Source organism: Melospiza melodia, unplaced genomic scaffold (genome assembly GCF_035770615.1).
Source record: "Melospiza melodia melodia isolate bMelMel2 unplaced genomic scaffold, bMelMel2.pri scaffold_44, whole genome shotgun sequence".
In the NCBI taxonomy this organism is placed as follows: Eukaryota; Metazoa; Chordata; class Aves; order Passeriformes; family Passerellidae; genus Melospiza; species Melospiza melodia.
The window spans coordinates 2968952-2988971 of NW_026948761.1; positions in this window are offsets into that span (position 1 = coordinate 2968952).

The following is a 20020-nucleotide window of genomic DNA, read 5'->3' on the forward strand; positions in this document are numbered from 1 at the left end:
AAACAGGCAAGTGGCCCAGAGAGGAGGCTCTCTGTGTCCTTAGTGGCATGGACAGGGCAGGGAGGGGGCCCAGGGCATTTGCCAGCACCAGCCTCTGTGCCCATGCATTGGCAGCCCTGGCTGCTGAGCCCAGCTTTGGCCTGGGCTGAGTTTGGCTGTGGCCCAGCTCCATCCTCCTGCAGGGCTCAGGTCCTGTTCCCAGCCATGGCCAGGCCTGGCTGCCTCTCTGCTGGCCCAGAGGCCGGCAGAGCCCAGGGCAGGGCTGTCTGTGCAGCCCCACAGGTGCCAGGGGCTCTGCAGGAGCTGGCAGAGGCTGCCCAGCAGGGAGGCCATGGGGCACCGAGCCCCAAGGCTGCTGTGGGCACCACGGCACAGGGGCCGTTCCCAGCTGCAATGCTACTGGCCTGGGCTGGGCCTGCACAGGGGCTGGGCCACCATGGCTGGGCCAGCACAGGGCCACAAAGGGGCCACGCAGCCGCTGCCGGGGCTGACAGCAAGGCCAGGCACACACAAGCAATTGCTGAGCATGGCCTGCGCTGGCCAGGCCTGACTGTGCCAAAGGCAGAGCTCAGCTGCCCTTGGGGGCTGCAGGAACAGTCCAGAGCCCAAAGAGCCTCCATGGCTGTGCTGGAGACCAAGGCTGCAGGAGGGAAATGCAGGGCCGCTGCGGGATGGGGAGGACATTGAATTCCAGCACACACCTCAGCTCTCTGATGATCCCAGCACCATGCTGGGCCCTGTTTCAGACTGGAGCAGAGCAGATGTTGATGGGACGGGAGCCCTGTGGGGCTGTCAGGGACCTGCAGCTTGCAAAGTGCTCTGCTCTCCCTCAGGTGCTCTGGGAGAGATCCAATCCCAGCTGGGCACCTCAGGGCACAAGTGGCACTGCCTGCTCTTGGACACACAACTGACATCTGCCTGGAAAGGTGCATAGGTGTTATCGACTCTTAGTTTCATAACATACAATCACATTTTTATTATCTGGGTAATTTGAGTCCTTGTAAGAAATTACAAAGTTTTCCCATCAGGAACAGGAATTTTCTGCAAGTGTGCTGTTGCCTGGAGAAGAAATACTGATCTTCCCCTCTACTTTTGTCACCACTATTCAGTTTATTATTTAAACTCCCTTTTCCATCAGTTTTTTCTAGCTCTTCTGTTTAAATGGCCATGTCAAAACATCTCTTCTTCGAGGCTTGGTGCATCTATGTACTTCCTGCTGCTCACAGATTTGCTCCTCTAGGTCCTCTCTGGTCATTCATGTACCTCTCAACAGACTGGTTTAATGCTTTGAGCTGCAAGAAGTTGCCCAATATTTCCAAAGTTCAAATAAATATGTCATAAACATAATCTAAAGTGCATTTATATCTATCAAATCTTTTGTCTCTGTCTAAAACTGTTCCTGTAGAGAAATCCCTCGGGGATGGGGGACATGTCAGAGGCTTCTGGGACATCCCAGAGAGCTGAGGTAAGAGCTGTGATGGTTATTAAACTGTTCAAATGTTCAACTTGTGTTTGTTGGCAAGGAATCTTTCTGTGCCTCTGAGCGTCACCAGGCCCTGAGCCCAAAAGACACAAACCTGCTGAGTTGTGGTTCCCACTGCAGGGGCTGCCCTTGGACCTTGGCTCTGCACAGGAGAGCTCTTCATCCCATTTCTCTCTTTTCCTCCCTCTGGGTATGGAGGGAGCTCCTGGCTTCTGTGTGACTCGCGTGTGCAAAGAGCAAATCTGGACAGAATTGGGGCAGGGAGGGTTTGGGGGGACCTTGGGATCTGTGCTGGGCACCGAAGGTGTTTTCCATTGCTCTGAGACTGTCTGCTGTGGAAAGTGGATTTAATATCCAGCAGAGGAATGACTTTTGCATTTGATGGAGCTGTGACTTGCCTTGTCTGTGTCTCCGGCAGCTCCTTCTTCAAGGAAAGCAGGTGGGAGTTGGAGCCAGGGAGCTGAAAGCTGCAGGTGCAGCCTGGGCTGGAGGGAGCTCAGATTTGCACAAGGCTGCTCTGAGTGCCAGGGCTTGGATGGGGAAAATGGTAGGGACAGAGTCTGATTGACTGTCAGCCATGCAGGGTCTTGATGTTCATATCTATTCAAACTGCATCAGGAGGTTCTTGGATTCAGTGTCAATTGGAGATGGCACATATCAATGAATTAACATGAAAAAAAAACTAAACAGGACCTGAAAAATCCTTTCTCACTGTCTTTTTAAATATACTGCATTCACTGCAGATATACTACTGAGATCTGTCATATTAACCAGAAATTATTTGAAAATTAAAATCAAATTATTCCCTGAGGCATGCCTTGTTCAGGTGTTCTCAATGTCAATGAGCCCTAGGACACTGAATTCCTGCACTGAAGAGCTGAAGGCTGAACAAGCCTCTGGAGTAGGAAAATTCAGCAGCAGCCTCCAAGTTGCTGAGGATGTCAGCAGCCCCCACTGAGGCCATCCCTGCCCAGAGACCGTGGGGGAATGGGCAGACAAGGAGAGCGTCCCTGGGGCTGGGGCAGCACAACTCAGAGGCAGCAGGGGCTCCAGCTGGGAAATGGAGTGTGGAATGTGGCTGGGAAAGCCCTGCCTGGGCTGTGCCAAGCAAGACACACAAGCCCTGACTCCCATCCACTAAAAAACTCTCCCAAGGAGACATTTAAAAGGAGTTACAATTTTTTGTGTACTCTGAGTTCAACTCACTGGAGAAATACCAGCAAGAGATTCTCAGGAGCTCAAAACAACAAAACAGAATTTGCTGGCAACTTTAGAAAATCAGAGACACTTTGGCAAAAGGTTTATTATGACACTGTAGTGGTTTTGGTTTGTTAATTCAAGATTTTTCTAATCTTGAGATTTCTTAATTAACATATGGATGAATGTGGTGGGTTTTATTGTCAATTAATTATTTATGTATTTATTTTGTTGTGAGATAGGAGTGCGAGAAAGGTACAGTAGGCTTAAAATATTTAAAGGGTAGGAAGAAAATTTTATTAAAAGTAACTAAAAGGAAAAAGGTAGTAAGAATTAAACTCTTAGAACACCTGTTTTTTACAACGTTATTTTTACTGGCAATGTAAAGAAACGAAACCTAAAATTTCTAGTTATTTACTATTTTTGAAATAGTCTTGTTTTAGTTTTCTTTGGGAGAGAAGTTTTTCTCTTTAAGGTTATGGAGATTCTTTTACAAGAGGAAAAATTGCGGTTTTGTGGTTATTAATTTTGTCATGGATAACAGTGGTCTGGAGGACTTCGTTATTGTTGTGATAAATAGGTATGATTTGTGCTGATAAAAATTGAAACAGTAATCAATATTGATACAGTAATTAATATCTGGGAATAATAAAACAGTTAAAAGTAGTAATGCCAAAGAAGAGGGGAGAGGAGGGGCCTCACCACCCCCCTCTCCCGGCAGATGTTCACAAGGACAGGAGGAAAGAAGCTGGAGATACAGTTGCTAAAAATGAGCAGAAAGGAAGCAAAATCTGGTTGGGTCCCAGAAAATGCTAATCATAAGGGATTTATCGCCTTGATATGTAGATGCAGTGATACGTTAGTCTTGGCTTACATTGTACTGGCTTGATGCGCATGTGTAACCCAAAGGCGAATTAAAGGACAATGAAGAAGACTACAGGGCCTTCATCAGTGACGACCCCCAAAGACTTGTGTGACCACCAAACCGAGTGGTGGCGCATGCATGGTAAAGGTGGTAATGAAGGTGGAGATAGAGATATGACGAACCGAAAATAAGAGGAGATGGCATTGACACATGGCATATAAAGGGTGATTTTCACTTGGCAAGCTTGTACGTGATGTGGCAAGGGTCCGAAAACCCTGTCCTCCGTACTCCACAGTTATCTTTTGCTTATGCGCTATTATTGGAACCAAATTACCCCTTATTTTAATCAAATTATATTGTATCCAATTTTTTTTTTTATTTTAACTATTCAATTAAAATTGCTACTACTGTTAATATTGTTTGGTTTTTTACAATGGGATAATTGGGCTAACAAAACACTGTGAAGCTGTTTTTATTGCCAGAAGCTTTTTTACAGCTTGTTGATGGGCCATGTTGACTTCTGGGGTATTGTTTTAAAGATTAATTCTTTAAAGGTAAAAATCTTTTTTATATAATTTTAATTTTTTTTTATCTCTGGGAATAGAGATCTTCTCTTGGTGGTACTGGATTACATTTTAATTTCTGTATGAACTTTCGATGAAATTACAGTTATTTTAACATTTGTTTATTTTGGTATGGAGGTTTTTGTATTATATTAATTTCAATTTTTTTATATCTTAATAGTTTTATGTGTTATAATGAAAAAGAATTTTTTCTTTATAGTTTATAAGAGGATTTTAGTTTTAAGATTAAGGTATTTTTTCTTCTTTTTTTTTTTGGGGGGGAGTTCATTTCTCCTCTATTGACTTTAATGATTTTATGTTGCTTTTTGGAATGCTTGTATTATCTTTTCCTTTTACTTGAGAGAGGATTGAAGTATAGAAAGGGTTAACACCTGACCTGCCAGTAACTTCTGGTGGAAGTTGTGGTTGGGTTTTGTTAGAATTGGTTTTATTGATAGTTTTGGGGGGGTTTTGTGTTTAAATTTAGTTGTAGGTTTATTTTTTACAGGTTGTAGGTTGTAGGGGTTTGTGTTTTAGTTGTTTTCGGAGGAGGGGACTTCGTGGTAAGATTTTAATAGCTGTGCCTGTGTTTGTTCTGGTTGGGGCTTTCTAGCCTCTTTTGTTTTCCTGTTTGGTAGTTTTTGGAGTTTGGTTTGGTTAGAATGGAGCTGATGGGGAGGGGGGCAGCCTGGGGAGGAAGGAAGGGGCTCAGCCCATGGCAGGGTTGCTTGGTTTGGTTTGGTTTGGTTTAGTTTGGTTTGGTTTGGTTTGGTTTGGTTTGGTTTGGTTTGGTTTGGTTTGGTTTGGTTTGGTTTGGTTTGGTTTGGTTTGGTTTGGTTTGGTTTGGTTGAAATGGAGGCTGGGGCTTGCTGCTTCTTTGTTGACTGGAAAAGAAAGAGGAGGTTCCAGGGCTTTTTCATCTTTAACATTTGTGTTTCACAGAGGCGTTCAGTATCTTAGTGGTTTAATAGATTGTCAGTTACACAAGAAGTTTTGTATTAGTTTTTAAAATTCTTCTCATGTCAAACGATGACAGACAGTCAACAAAAAACACTTCTCAGAGTGCGGACTTGGCCCATTCAACCTCACAAACTCTAAGTCTGTTCAATTTATTGTTAATCAAAATTTGCAGGAGCACAAAAACTGAAGAAAAAGACATAGAAAGCAAGAAAGACAAAAAAGATACAGAGAAGCACACACAGCTACCAACTCCGGGATTCCAGCAGTGTTCAGATGGAAATTCCAAGGGGAGGCAGGGTCAAGATGTGTGCTTGCCTTGTGGTCAGCCTTAAAAACCCCTTGGTCTTCCTGGGCCCTTCCCCCAGGTGGGACTTGGGCTCATTTGGTCCCTCAGGAGCTGGGCTGGGGGCTGCAGAGGTGGCTGTGGAGCATTGCCTGTGCTGTGCCAGGGACTGGCAGACACTGCTGGGCTGGGATAGAGGCTCTGGGGGAATTGGGGCTTCAGGGCAGGGCAAGGCTGGACCTGCCTTTTCATCCCCCACACATGAAATGTTTTGAGCCAACAGTCTCCTCCAGTCTCTCACAAAAGGCAATGTTGGAGGTGAAATCCTAATTCTGGCCATGGGTGCCTGGAGGACAAGGACAGATCTTTTCCATAGCAAGGAAAGCACAGAGCCCCAGTGTTTCAGCAGCAGATGAGAAGAGACCCTCAACATGCCATGGTCAGCTGGACCAGTAAGGGGGCCCAGGAGGCCAAACCAGCCAGACCTGTTCCACATTCCCTTAGTTTTATGGTGCCCTATAGTGTCCCAATGACACCTTGGTTCCATGAGGCCTTGCAGTGTCACAATGGTCTCTGTTGTGCCCCAGGCCCCACAATGTCATGCAGCTCCTCTGTTACATTAGGCCTGCAATGTCACAATGGACCTTTGGACCCTGGAGATTTCCAGTATTACAATGATCTCTTTTGGCTCCACAGTGTCACAAAGGACCATTGATGACAGGAAGCCCCTGTATGTCACAAGGGACCTTTGGTTCCATGCAGTCCTGCAGTGTCACAAAGGCCTCTTGGTTTCACAAGGCCCCACAGTATCACAGTGGTCCTCTTGATTCTGTGGGGACCCCCAGGGTCACAATGTTATCACTGGTTCCATGGGGCCTCACAGTGTCACAATGGTCTCCATTAGTCCCCGAGTCCCCTCAGTGTCACAATGGCCCCTTTGTACCATGAGGCTGTGAAGTCTCTTAGTGATGTCTCCATGGTTCCATGAGGCCTTGAGATGTCACAATAGACCTTTGGCTCCATGGGCTCTTGCAGTGTCACAACGGCCCCTTATTACTATGACACTCCAAAGTGTCACAATGGTCTCCACAGTTCCATGAGGCCTCACAGTGTCACAACGGACCCTTGGTTTGATGGGGCCTCACAGTGTCACAATGATCCCTACATTCCATGGAGCCACACAATATCGGTACATGCCCCCTGGTCCCATGAGACCCCAGAGTGTCACAATGGTCCCTTGATCTCACAGGGCCCCACAGTGTCACGATGGTCCCTTGCTTCCATGGGCGCTGTGCTGCTGCATTCCCCCCTCCCCTTCTCAGGCCGCCCTGCCAGCTGAGAAATGCTCCTTGGGCCTCAACCTTGGTCAAGAGCCCCTGGGCTCAGCTCCTCTGTGGCTCATCACAAACACTGTCTGCTCCAGGCACTGCTGCTGCCCAACCAGCTCCTGGTTCCTTTAGGAGCAGCCCTGGGAACTGTTTTTGTTCCCTCAGTGGCACAACATCCCTGTTCTCACCCTGCCAAAGGAAGCTGTTGATGTCAAGTGCGGCCAGGATGAAACATTGCTGGGACTGAAGCCCCTCTCTTGGGGCCCTGCAAACAGCGCTCCAAAAGGAGCCCTTGGAGCTCTCCCGGGCCAGCGACTCCCTCTGAGTGGGGCCTCTCCCAGCCGGGAACTCTCCCGTTTGCTGCACTCGGGGATCCTGAACAATGACAGAGCCTGGGCCGATCCCCCCACTCCTCCAGGCTCAACCCATTGCCCTTTGCTGGGGAGATGCCAAAGGATCCACAGTGAGCATTCCCTGCCCTCAGGGGAGTTGCTCACAGGTGCCTTGCACTGACTCTTTGTGTCTGTGTGCACACAGGAGTGCCTGTGCTGGGGAAATGTGGCAGAAATGCTGCTCTCTGAGGGGTTGGAGTGCCTTGGATAGCTGAGTCAGTCAGATATCTAGATATCAGTAGGTAAGATCAAGTCACAAGGTCTAAACTAAGTTAAATGCTCCTAAGTGTTGTACTGTTTGTAAGTTGTTAAGTTTAAGCTATTAGCTAAGTTAAGGATTGTTAAGTGTTATTCCTCTGTTAAATTTCTAAGTCATAGGTTTTATTTTGGGTTAAATACTGTTAAGTGCTGCTCTTTTACTAAATTTTGAAGTTGACAAGATCAGGTAAAGTTAAGGAATAAGTTAAGTCCTGTTAAGTTTGAGGTCTGTTAACCTTTTGGACCATATTCCTTTTATCCTTGCCCTCATTGTCCTTGTGTCTCACAAACACACAGAGGGACAGTTCTCTGTTAAATTCTGGTTTGATTGCCTGGATTTGGTTTGGTTTTGTTGTTGCTTTGTTTCCTTGGTGTGCCTGAAGTGCCCAGTCAGGAGCAGAGTGACTCTTGCCAAGGAACTTTGTGCTGCTGTCCCTTAATATTAAATCTGGTTTTTGCTGATCCCTTGCTGGGGATTTTTTCAGCGCTCTCAAGGCCTTGTTCATAACAGGGTGAAGGAGTCCTGTCCCAGGTTCTGGCCCTGGGGGACACAGGGACACTGCCAGGGGGTCCCTGTCCCCCTGTCCCACCCCCAGGGCCCCGGCCCCCCGGCCCCGTGTAAGGCTCTGGGGTCAATCTCGTGGAACATCCTCTGGGGGAGGCTGCGGGCCGGGGGGACCCGGGGGGACAGGGGACCCCGCTGTGCACAAGCAGGGTTGGACTGCTGTGGGGGGAGCTGTGAGGGGGGCTGGGGCAGAGTGACCTTCCCAGGGACCTTACACAGCTCCTGTGATGTCACAGAGCCTCCAGTGATGCCACACAGCTTTTATGCAATGTCACACAGCTCCTGTTATGTCACACATCCTCCTGTGATGTCACACAGCCCCTGTGATGTCACACAGCTCCTGTGATGTCACAGAGTCCCAGTAATATCACACAGCTTTTTGCAATGTCACACAGCCACCTGTGATGTCACAGCCCACTCTAGCATGTCACAGAGCACCCTTGTGATGTCACAGAGCCAACTCTGGGATGTCAGCCTGGAATGTCATCCAGTTGCACTGTGATGTCACAAAAGACTCTGTGATGTCAGAAAGCCATAATGTGATGTCAGAATCTGTTCTGTGATGTCACAACCTGCTCTATGATATTACACAGCCACCCAGTGATGTCACAATCCATTCACTCACGCCACAGAGCCACCCTCTATGATGGCAGGATCTCCTCTATGGCCACACACCCTACTCTATGATGTCACAGAAGCTTTATGATGTCACAACTCCCTCAGTGATGTCACAAAGCACTCTCTGTGATGTCATACTGTTATGAGTAGGAAAGTTGCCCATTTTATTAAAAGGTTGCAGAGTTCACAGGTTGGGCCAGTTGCTGCCAGGGTGGAGTTCTAACTGTTTGTGGTTGTAATCACCTGTTGTTAATAGCTTTTCATTAGCTACCTGTTGTTGATGGTTGGGAATTCCCCTTTTTGTCGAGTGGCACCCTGCCGCTTCCTGGAGGATGGCACCCGGGACAGTGAAGAGGAGGGGACAACCAAGGATGGGACAATCATTTGATTGGCATGCAAATGACATCGGGGTTGGCAAGCAAATGAGGAAGCCCTTCACCAAACCTAGCCAAAAACCCCTAAAAACAACAAACCAACATGGAATTGAGGGATCAAAGTGATGTCTAGATGTGAAGAACAGAATCCAGTGTCCGCTAAGACCCCTTATACCACTCACCCTAACCTAAAACATGTTGGCTGCAAAGAGTACCTCGAATGTCAAACCAAAATATTGGGAATCACCTCGTGCTCTTGTGAGGAAGGAACCTCCAGCTCTGCCGGCAGACCAGTGGACACAACTGGACTCTTCCTCCTCCTCTGTGCCACTTCTGGGGGCAGCGGCAGTGTGAGACCCATCGGATCACCCCACCTGAGCTGATTTTTAATAAAGACATTAAAAAGGAGAAAGATCTCCTGCCCTATTTATTTTGTTTATATTAAAAAACCAATACATTTTTAAGAACAAGAAAAATTATTGGTCATTGGTTCTAAGTAATGCAATTCCCTTCATTCATTCGGTAATCTTCATTGGCTATTTATTTATTTCTCTTTTTGGTAACTAGTAATATTTGATTCTTTTTGTCACCTTTTTTATCATCTTTTTCTCAGAAAGGGTCAAGGGGGGCACTTTGGGGTCCCTGGTGACACTTCTGGGGCACATTTGGGGCAGTTCAGGGTCTGGAGAGGGAATTCAGAGACAACTTGAGGGTCTGAAGGACACTTGGGGGAGCCGGGTGGTCACTTGGAGGGGCACTCAGGGATTCTGAGGAACAGTTCGGGGTCTGGGGCAGCACTTGGGGGTCCAGGGGGGCCCTTGGAGGTCAGGGAGGGGAATTTGGGGCCCTTTGGGGTCCGGGGGGACCCTTGTGAGGCTCGAACAGGGCTCTCTGGGGTGCGGGGGGTGATGGGAGTTGAAAACGTCGGTGTAATACTGTTAAACGGGGCCGCGGAGCATCACGGGAGTTTGAGGCGCAGCTACAATGGCTCTCGGCGGAGGCGCGGAGCATGATGGGAGATGAAGTCCTGGCTCCAAGAGCACTGGACACGTGCCACGGAGCATGATGGGAGCCGTAGTCCCGGAAGTGGCTGGAACACTTTGTTAGTGGGTCTGGGAAGGCTCTTGGGGGACACTGCTGCGTCCGAGTTGCGACTTGAGATCCTCGGGGGAACATAAACAGTTCGGGAACACTTGCGGGGAGCTCAGGCATCTCTAACCGGGCTCTTTAGAGTGCAGGGCACGGCAGGAGTTTTAGGGGCAGGATTTTTCTGAGGGCCTCTGGGGCCGCGGGGTATGAGAGGAGATGAACTCCCAGAAGTGGCTGTACTGGGCATCTGTGGGGTTGGGAGCACTCAGGGGTCCGAGCATGCTTTTGGGGGTCCTGAATGGGCGTTGAGGGGGCACTGAGAGATCCTGGAGGATCTGGGGGACACTTAAGGGACAGGTGGGGGACGATCCCGGGGTTCTGTGGAGCGCGGGGCATGGTGGGCGTCGTAGTCCAGCTTCAATGGGTCTCAATCAGACCGCGGGGCATGACGGGAGTTGTAGGCAAAAAAAAGTCGTGCCAATATCAGGCACGGCTTGCGAGATCCTAAACCAGGTGCTGATTGGCTTTATTGCAGTGATGGGCAGAAACCTCGGCAAATGGGATGCGGCAGAGGCGGGAACATCCAATTCAACCTCTCCAGTCCCTCCCAGTGCAGCCCAGTTCATCCCAAGTAGAACCCAGTACAACCCCAGTGCCCCTCCAGTCCCTCCCAGTACACACCAGTATAACCCCAGTACAGACCAGTACAACCCCAGTACAGACCAATTGACCCCAAGTAAAACCCAGCACAACCCCAGTGCCCCTCCATTCCCTCCCAGTAAAGCCAAGTCCCTCCCAATACACCTGTGCCCATTCCCAGTCCCTCCCAGTTCATCCCAGTGACATCCACAGGATGCCCCAGTGTCCTCAGTCTTCTCTGCAATGGCCCCAGTGTTCCCAGTTGTGGTGGTTGGACCGGAAATGGGATTTTTGGGATGCTGGGTCCACTACCATCAGGCCAATGGATGCTCAGATTCTAGGACCGCCTCTGAGAAAAACCAGGGGTTAAAACCCAGAGCTGCGCCCGCCCAGAGTCTCTTGGGACTTCTGTCGGGAGAGGCTTTGGATCTCTCCCCCTGTCCCAGCTGCCGGCTGGGCAGGGGGAGGGGAAAAGCCACGGGGCCATGAGGTAGGCCCAGCCCAAGCATGGAAGGGTGGAAGAGCACCAAGAGACATCGGGCAGCCATTCCCCCCTAGGAGAGAGAGAGGGAGAGTCGGCGTCTGAATTCAATAGCAGCGCTGGCCCAGGAGGAGAAGGCGGGGGAGTGCGAGGGCAGCGTGGGAGTGCCGGAGCTCTGGGACAGGCAGACACTGAAATTTTTAACCCTTTTTCTTGCATGATTGAGACCTTGCAAATGCTGATCCTCCTAGGAGCTGAATAAGAAGAAAGATAGGAAATGAGATAACCAAGAACTTGGCCCGAGGGACGTGGAAACGACTGGCTGAGTGGGGAGATATTATTGTAGTGGCCTTTTGGCTGGACTTTTCTTGTGTAGCCATGGACTCACCCAGTTTTATTCCTGTGACCCAGAGACTGCATTTAGGGGGAGGCAGTGAACCGGGAGGGTTCAGTGTGGGTACCCCTCAGCCCCAGGGGGTGAAAAAATGTGGGGGACAGTCCCAAAGGAGAGGCTGTGCCTTTTTTTGGAGTGAGACAAGGCATCCTTGAAAGACAACTCTAGAAGCAGCTCTGGTCCATGCACAGTGATGAGAACACTGGGCATGGAAGGAAAGGTTTCATGATGGCAAAGCACTTTCCAGGCGGTGCTGAGTGACATGGAAGCACACGAGGTTTCAATGTGTTTCCAGGGGAAGCCTATGGTACAAGAAGGACTCCTCTCCTCTTCATGAACTGAAGATTGAATAATCTAAACGGTGGTACCAGACTGGGAAGTTGGTGATTTGGGGGAATGTAATGCATTGGGAAATTTGGTGGGGGGGAGGAGGAAAGTTTTTAATTTTTTCCCTCATGTTTTTTTTTCTTTCTTCTTTTCTTGTAGTTTAGTTAACAAGGTTATCTTTATTTCTAAGCAGGAGCCTGCTTTGCTTATTCCTGGTCACATGTGGGATCTCAGCACATCAGACCTGATATGCAGAGACACCGAGATAACCCCTGGGGGGCTCGGAGGTCCTGGAATGTTGCCAGAAGTGTCTGGTGGCTGGACTTTGATCCTGCACAGGAGACGACATCTGTATGAGGATGGGAGGATCTCACTGGGATAAATGGTGAAGGGATAGGTTAATTAGAGTGTGAAACACAGGGTTTAGAATTTCGGTACAGGGGGGTCTAGAGAAGTAAGATGGAGGAATTGGGGCGTGTCCTGTCCTTCTTCTTCTTCTTCTTGGCCTCCATCTTCTGTGGTGGTGGTGGCACTTTGGGATTGGTTCTTACTAAAAGTGCACTTGTCAATAAGGGTGAAAGGTATTGGGGAAAATAGGCAAATATCTTATATGTAGTTTTGGGTATAAAGATAAGTGACCACCCCGAGGGCTCTCAGTGTGCTCATGGCTGGCGTGCTGTGCAGACCTCTGTCGGGCCAAGAGAAAATCTTGTAGATAAAAACTAATAAACACTGAAGACCAAGAAAAAACCTGAAGACTCTTTTCGTCCTTTGGAGCGCGGGCTGTCCAAGGCCATCCCGAGCCTTTCCAGGCCATAAAAAACAGCCGAGAACGGGACAGTCACATCTCACAGCAGACACCAGGGAGAGGGTATTCTCATGGAGGCGCTGGCTTTGTGCCAGGGCTAAACCATGACACCTCCCTTGTGCTCCAAATCTAGATCCATTTTGGGCACCTCTATCTTTGCAGCCTGATCTACCTGCTCATTGTTTTGGTGCTCCTCATTGGCCCTACTCTTGGGGACACGGGCATCTACATGGCAGACTTTCACAGGTAGCCTCCCCACCCTGGTAGTGATGTCTTTCCACTCATCAGCGGCCCAGATCGGTTTCCCTCTACGTTGCCAGTTAGCCTCTTTCCAGCTCTCCAGCCATCCTCACAGAGCATTGGCTACCATCCATGAATCAGTATAAAGGTAGATCTTTGGCCATTTCTCTTTTTCTACAATGTCCAGGGCCAGTTGAACGGCATTGAGTTCAGCAAGTTGACTTGATCCACCCTCTCCTTCAGTAGCTTGTGCAACCTGTCGTGCGGGGCTCCATACAGCTGCTTTCCACTTCGGGTTCATCCCTACGATGCGATAGGAACCGTCAGTGAAAAGAGGGTAGCGTGTTTCCTCTGGTGGCAGTTGGTTATAGGGAGGAGCTTTTTCAGCCTGTGTCACAGGCTCTTGTTCTTCTTCTGTGACACCAAAATTCCCACCTTGGGCCAGTTTGCAATTACCTCCAAAATCCCAGGGAGATTCAGTTTACCTATACAGGCACGCTGAGTGATAAGAGCAGTCCACTTGCTCCATGTAGCACTGGTGGCATGGTGAGTGGAAGGAACCTTGCCTTTGAACATCCACCCCAGCACCGGTAGTCGGGGTGCCAGGAGGAGTTGCACTTCTGCAACAATCACCTCTGAGGCAGCTTGGACTCCTTCATAGGCAGCCAAGATCTCCTTCTCTGTGGGAGTGTAGTTGGCTTCAGAACCTCTGTAGTTAAGACTCCAAAATCCCAGTGGTCGACCTCGAGTCTCCCCCGGCACCTTCTGCCAAAGGCTCCAGGACAAGCCATTCTTCCCAGCTGCAGAGTAGAGCACGTTCTTCACATCTGATCCTGTCCTGACTGGGCCAAGGGCTACTGCATGAGCAATCTCCTGCTTAATCTGGACAAAGGCTTGTTGCTGCTCAGGACCCCACTGGAAATTGTTCTTCTTGTGGGTGACCAGGTAAAGAGGGCTCACGATCTCGCTACTCAGGAATGTGCATTCTCCAAAAGCCTATGGCACCTAGGAAAGCTGGTGTCTCCTTCTTATTGGTGGGTGGAGACATTGCTGTGATCTTGTTGATGACGTCTGTAGGAATGTGTCACCGTCCATCTTGCCACTTCACTCCCAGGAACTGAATCTCACCAGCTGGTCCCTTTACTTTAGTCTTTTTGACGGCAAAACCAGCTCCCAGGAGGATTTGGAGGATTTTTTTCTCCTTTCTCAAATATTTCTCATTTCTCAAACATCCACGGTTGTGTTCCCCCACACAATGATGTCATCCATGTACTGCAAGTGTTCTGGAGTCTCACCCTTTTCCAGTGCAGCCTGGATCAGTCCATGGCAAATGGTGGGGCTGTGCTTCCATCCCCGGGGCAGTCGGTTCCAGGTGTACTGCACGCCCCTCCAGGTGAAAGCAAACTGAGGCCTGCATTCTGCTGCCAGAGGAATGGAGAAAAATGTGTTAGCAATGTCAATGATGGTGAACCACTTTGCTGCCTTGGACTCCAGCTCGTACTGGAGTTCCAGCATGTCCGGCACAGCAGCACTCAGCAGTGGAGTCACTTCATTAAGCCACGATAGTCCACAGTCAATCTCCATTCTCTGTCAGACTTGTGCACAGTCCAGATGAGGGTGAGTGAGTCTTGCTGATCACCCCTTGGCTCTCCAGCTCACTGATCATTTTGTGGAAGGGAATCACAGCATCTCGAGTTGTCTGATACTGCTGACAGTGGACTGTAGAGGCGGCAACTGGCACTTGTTGCTCTTCCACCTTCAGGAGTCCTACTGCAGATGGGCTTTCTGATAGTCCAGGCAAAATGTTCAACTGCTTAATGTCTTCAGCCTCTACAGCAGCTATGCCAAAAGCCCATCTGAGTTCTTTCAGGTCTTTGAAATACCCACTTCGAAGTACTCCATGCCTAAAATACATGGGGCCTCTGGCCCACTCACGATAGGATGTTTCTTCCACTCATTCCCAGTCAGGCTCACATCAGCTTCCACCAAAGGGAAATCCTGGGATCCCCCTGTCACACCAGCAATAGAAACAGACTCTGTCCCCACGTCTCAATGGCATTAATGTACACTGAGCACCAGTATCAACCAAAGCTTGATACTCTTGTGGTTCCGATGTGCCAGGCCACCAAATCCACACAGACCAATAAACACGATTTTCCCCAGCCTCTACCTGGCTAGAGGCAGGACCCCTCTAAGCCTGGTTATCCTTCTTTCCCTGGACGTATGTCTTGAATGTTGCTTCAAGGGGATCAGACATGTCATCATCATCATACCCGGCAGTTCGGCTACGGGCAACTGGAGCTGTTTTCCTTCTCGTGGCTTCCTTCTCGTGGCTTCCTTCAATTCATGCACCCGTCATGCCAGAACAGCAGTAGGTTTTCCATCCCACCTTCTCATGTTTTCCCCACAATCACACAGGTAGAACCACAGCTCAGCTCATGGGGTGTACCTTCTCTCTCTATCTGGGAAACATCTGCCTTGGATACCAGAACCTCTGATCTGTACTGCTGAGATTTGGAGAAGGTCTTCTTTAATCTCCTCTCTAAGCTTCTTATGATTATCCTCTATCTTATCCTCTAATTTCTGCAGATGTGTTTCTACCGCTGCGATTCTGGCATGTGTCGGGCCATGCACAGCATCTGCATATGCTCGGAGCTTCCTTGCCATGTCAAGCACAGTCTCATCCCTCTCATCCCTCCTCATTATGGCTAAAGCAGAAGCATATTCATGTGGCCCAAGTCGTACAAGTTTTCGCCACATCACAGATGTGCATGGTACCAAGTCTGGGTTCCTAGTTGTTACATCATCTGAGAAGATAATCTCTGCCACTGCCATTTCTCTCAGGCGTTGGATCCCTTGCTCTATGGTCTTCCACTGGATTTGCTGCATATAGAGATCATCTGCACACAGGTATCTTTGTGCAACACTTTCCAAGACCCCTGCCCAGAGGCTGTGAGCGTTAGCCCGCCTCATCATTCCTTGGTTGATAACAGGATCATGTGACAGGGATCCCAAATGCCTCACTTCAGTGCCATCCAGAATTGTAGCCTCACCTGCATCATCCCAGAGACGGACTAACTAAGGTGTAAAGTCTTGGTGTTTCGCAGGTCCCAGTCTGGAGCAGGCCCAACTAATTATGGATTCATCAGGTCGTTGAGTGTAATCCTTCCTTAGGCCATGAAGGTCCTTCAGGGAAAAGGACTCAATATTGGCTTCTGATCTTGCATCTGCTGCTTTGACTACTGATTTTATGTCAGGAGGCATTGAGGGTCCTTCTCCTTCTCCTTCTCCTTCTCCTTCTCCTTCTCCTTCTCCTTCTCCTTCTCGATCATCATCATCTTCATCATCCACTGGTCGATTGGTCTTGTCCGTGCACTTTCCACTTCTAGTGCTGGTAGCCACAGCCATTGGTTGAGGCTTATTGTCTGGTTTAGCTGCTGGCTTAGTCTCACTGGCTTTGTCTCACTGTCTGGTTTGGCTGCTGGCTTCGAGCCTGGGCTGTTGGCTGCAGCCTGAGTCACTGGGATAGTTGCTGATTTATCTCCCTGTCCCCCTGCCTCTGTCTGCTGCCCGACAGTATCTAGCAGTGTGCGATAAGCAAACGCCAGGGCCCAGCTCACTGCAATGACCTTCCACTCCTTAGGCTCATCCTGGTACTTCTCTTTCAGATATTTTCCCACCTCAGCTGGGTTCTGAATTTGTTCATGGGGAAAATCCCAGACTATAGGGTCAGAGAATTCCTTCAGGATTTGGCCCATATCCTCCCATTTTCCACACCACTTAGGATTTTCCACACCGGGGTCTACTTCTGAGTCAGAGGTCTTATCAGCCTGTCTAGAAATCTCAGCCCTCATTCTAGAGAAGCAGCATGCTGTATAAAGGAAGGTTACCAAATTGAATACCAGAAAGATGGTTTCTTTAACATTGAGGGGAAATTGAAGATCCTTCACTAGTGATGCAACTGATTCATAGGAGAAGGAAAGCAGAGGCTGAAAAACCTTGTTCCCTCCTGCTCCTCCTCCAACAAACTGGATGCATAACCACAGCCATGAACCATTCATACCTGGAGCAGACCCTAGCATGTTTATAAAGTTCTTGCACATCATTGCCACCAAGCCCAGCAGGATAGCTACTCGGGTCACTGCCCCTCTTATGTAAAAACTACATATTAGGGACAATACTAAAGCTATTTCTGGATAAGAAAATAAACCTAGAGACCATAGAGGTATTAAAAGCTCAAAAAACCCTAGGGACCAGAAATGCATGCAAACCTTCACCCCAATAGACATTATGAATTCAAAAAGCATGGCTATTAGCTGATTTAAACGAACACAGAGTAATAGCAACAAAAATACAGTAAAAACAGGGTTCTTCCACTCTCTCGAGCCCCCAGGATGGGCGCCAATATTTGTCCTGGTTTAGGGCAAATTTGTTAAAGAATCTGCAAAGGAGGGCCCCTCCAGAAAGCAAACCCACATGGCCCCTCCCCCCAACTGGTTTGGGAAGAATTCCTCGGAGAGAGGTAGAAAGAACCTGTTTATTGACAGGCACAGCACCCCCCAGCACACAAAATGAAAAATACCCGATGACATCACTCTGAGAAAGATGACAAAATCAGAAAGTCTCTTTTGGAGGTGGTTGCTCTGTTCTCAGTCGTCCCTCTGGCGCTGGGGCAGCTGCTGCAGCCAAACAGTGCCAACCCTCGGTGTTCCCAGGCCCCAGTCCAGAGCAGGTTTGAGATGGTCGAAGAAAAGGAGAAGAGAAAGAGTCCAGGAAGGAATTTGGACTGTTTAGCTAGAGCTAGCTAATAAGCAGAGGCCAAAGCAGAGCAGAAGCGAGAGCAGAAAGAGAGCAAGCAAAGCAGCAAGCCGAAAGCAAGAAGCAAAAAACAGCCCTATGTACTGCCTGTCTCTGTGTCCCTGATAATAGAAATCCAAACAAAACTTCCACTCTTCAGAGCTGGTCTTAAAGGCACAGAACAGATGAATGGGAATACAAGCATCATAATGTCACCCCAGGACAAGCTGTCACAAGGTGACAGGACAAGGACGGACAAAGAGAAAAATGATTCTCACATTTGACAAAGGCCCCCATCCTGTGAAAGAGCAAAGGAGGAAGATCAAGGCAGTGAGAGGGACAGAGCACTCCCCTGACGTGGGTGCAAGTGTGACATTGTCCCCTGTGTGTGTGGCCTTCCCAGGGTGGGAGTTTACACCTGAGCCAGTTTGAGTAAGGGGGGTCGTGTTCACCCCCTGAGCAGGGATTACCCCACTGTTTCAGGTTGAAATGTAAGATGTAACCAAATGCATGTTTTCAATTCCCATCTTCATCAACTGTTATAAACAGGTGGGGCAGTGTTCTTTATCTCTTCCATGACTCAGCCCTGATAATGCCCTCAGAGGGAGATATCTTCTGTGAATGGGCCATTGAATGTCACTGCAGGACTGATAAAATCCCATCGTCCCATTGTGGGAGGTTCCACCCAGGGGGAGGATCCAAGCATTCCTACCTGGATATAAGCTGAGGCTTGAAGCACCAGGAGCACCTTGCCTACTGGATTCCCAGAGGACAAGAGCTCCATAACCACCACTGGACCTTGAGAGAAAGACCAGACCCTTCTGCAGGATCACTGCTTTGACAGAATCACCTTGATCACTCCAACAGGACTGCAGCCACCATTTAATGGGACTGCTGCCACCACCCTGACCAACAGGGTGTCAGGTTATATCCTGACTGTGTCAGTTTAAGGCAGTGTTTCTGTATCATTGTCTTGATCTAAATTTTTTTATTAAATTGTAATTCTGGTTTAGACCCTCCCCAGGTTTGCCTTACAACTAGTACAAAAAACAGTGTGCTCATCCCTTGTTTTCCTCCCTAAACAGGATTTCCCATCCCCAAACCTTTGCCAGATGGAGGAGGAGGATGCGAGGAACAGGAAGGAGCCCTGGGATAACCAGGCAGGTGAGGAGGAATTCAATGCCCCTTTCCCTCTCTCTCCTGCTCCATCTCCCAGCCCAGCACAGCCCTGAGCTGCAGGACAACCCTGCTGCCAATGCCGTCCTCCAAGGCATGCACTGGGGGAATCTCCTTCCCCTTCCCTCTGGCACGGAGGCAAATCCCATTGTCTCCTTGTCCTTCCTCCCCCAGACAAGGAACTGGGGGTGGAGACTAGGCAGGACAAATACCCATGGCAGAATCTCAAGGAAGAGGCCATTTTGAGTGACTCCAGGGAACCGGAATCCAACAGGGAAGAAAAGCCAAAGAGATCCTGCATGAGGGTGGGCTCCAAACCCAGCACAGGATGCTCTTAGGAGGAAAGACCCACCCTGAGCCAGGAAGGTGGAGAGATCTTCAGCCAGAGCTCGAAGCTGGTGGTCCATGAGCAGCTTCGTGATGGGGAGAAGCCCCACAAGTGCTTGGAGTGTGGGAAGAGCTTCAGGCAGAGCAGCACCCTGATCAGCCACCAGATGATCCACACCAGAGGATGGCCCTGTGAGTGTGGGGAATGTGGGAAGGCCTTCAGCTACCAGTCCATCCTCGTCATCCATCAACACATCCACACCAGGAACAGGACCTATGAATGTCCCAAGTGTCAGAAGAGGTTTCCGACCAGCTCAAATCTCCTCCTGCACCAGCGGATTCACACCAAGCAGAGGCCCTTCCACTCCATGAGCTTCTGCAGTGTCACAATGGACTCCTTGGATGGGCAGTGTCACCATGGACCATTGGCTCCATGCAGCCCCGCTGGGTCACCATGGACTCCTTGGTTCCAGGAAGTTCTGGGGGTGTCTCCATGGTCTCCTTGGATCCACAGCGTCACAATGGACCACTGGATCCACGTGGCCCTGCTGTGTCACCATGGCCCCTTGGTTCCATGGGACTTGAGTGTCACAATTGACTCCTTGCTTCCACGTGATCCCCTCACTGCAAAAAAGGGCCTCTTCGTTCCTTGAGGAACACAAAAGTTTTGTAGAAACAAGGAAAAATCCTGCTTAATACACCTGGAAATATTTGTTTGCATTCAAGAGATATGTTAACGGTGAGGATGGCACCAGCAGCTTCCATCTGCAACAGAGATCCAGGGAAAGGACAGGGACAGAGAATTCAGCTGGGAGACTCAGAGAATTCTGCTCCCAGAGATCATTTCTGCTCACAC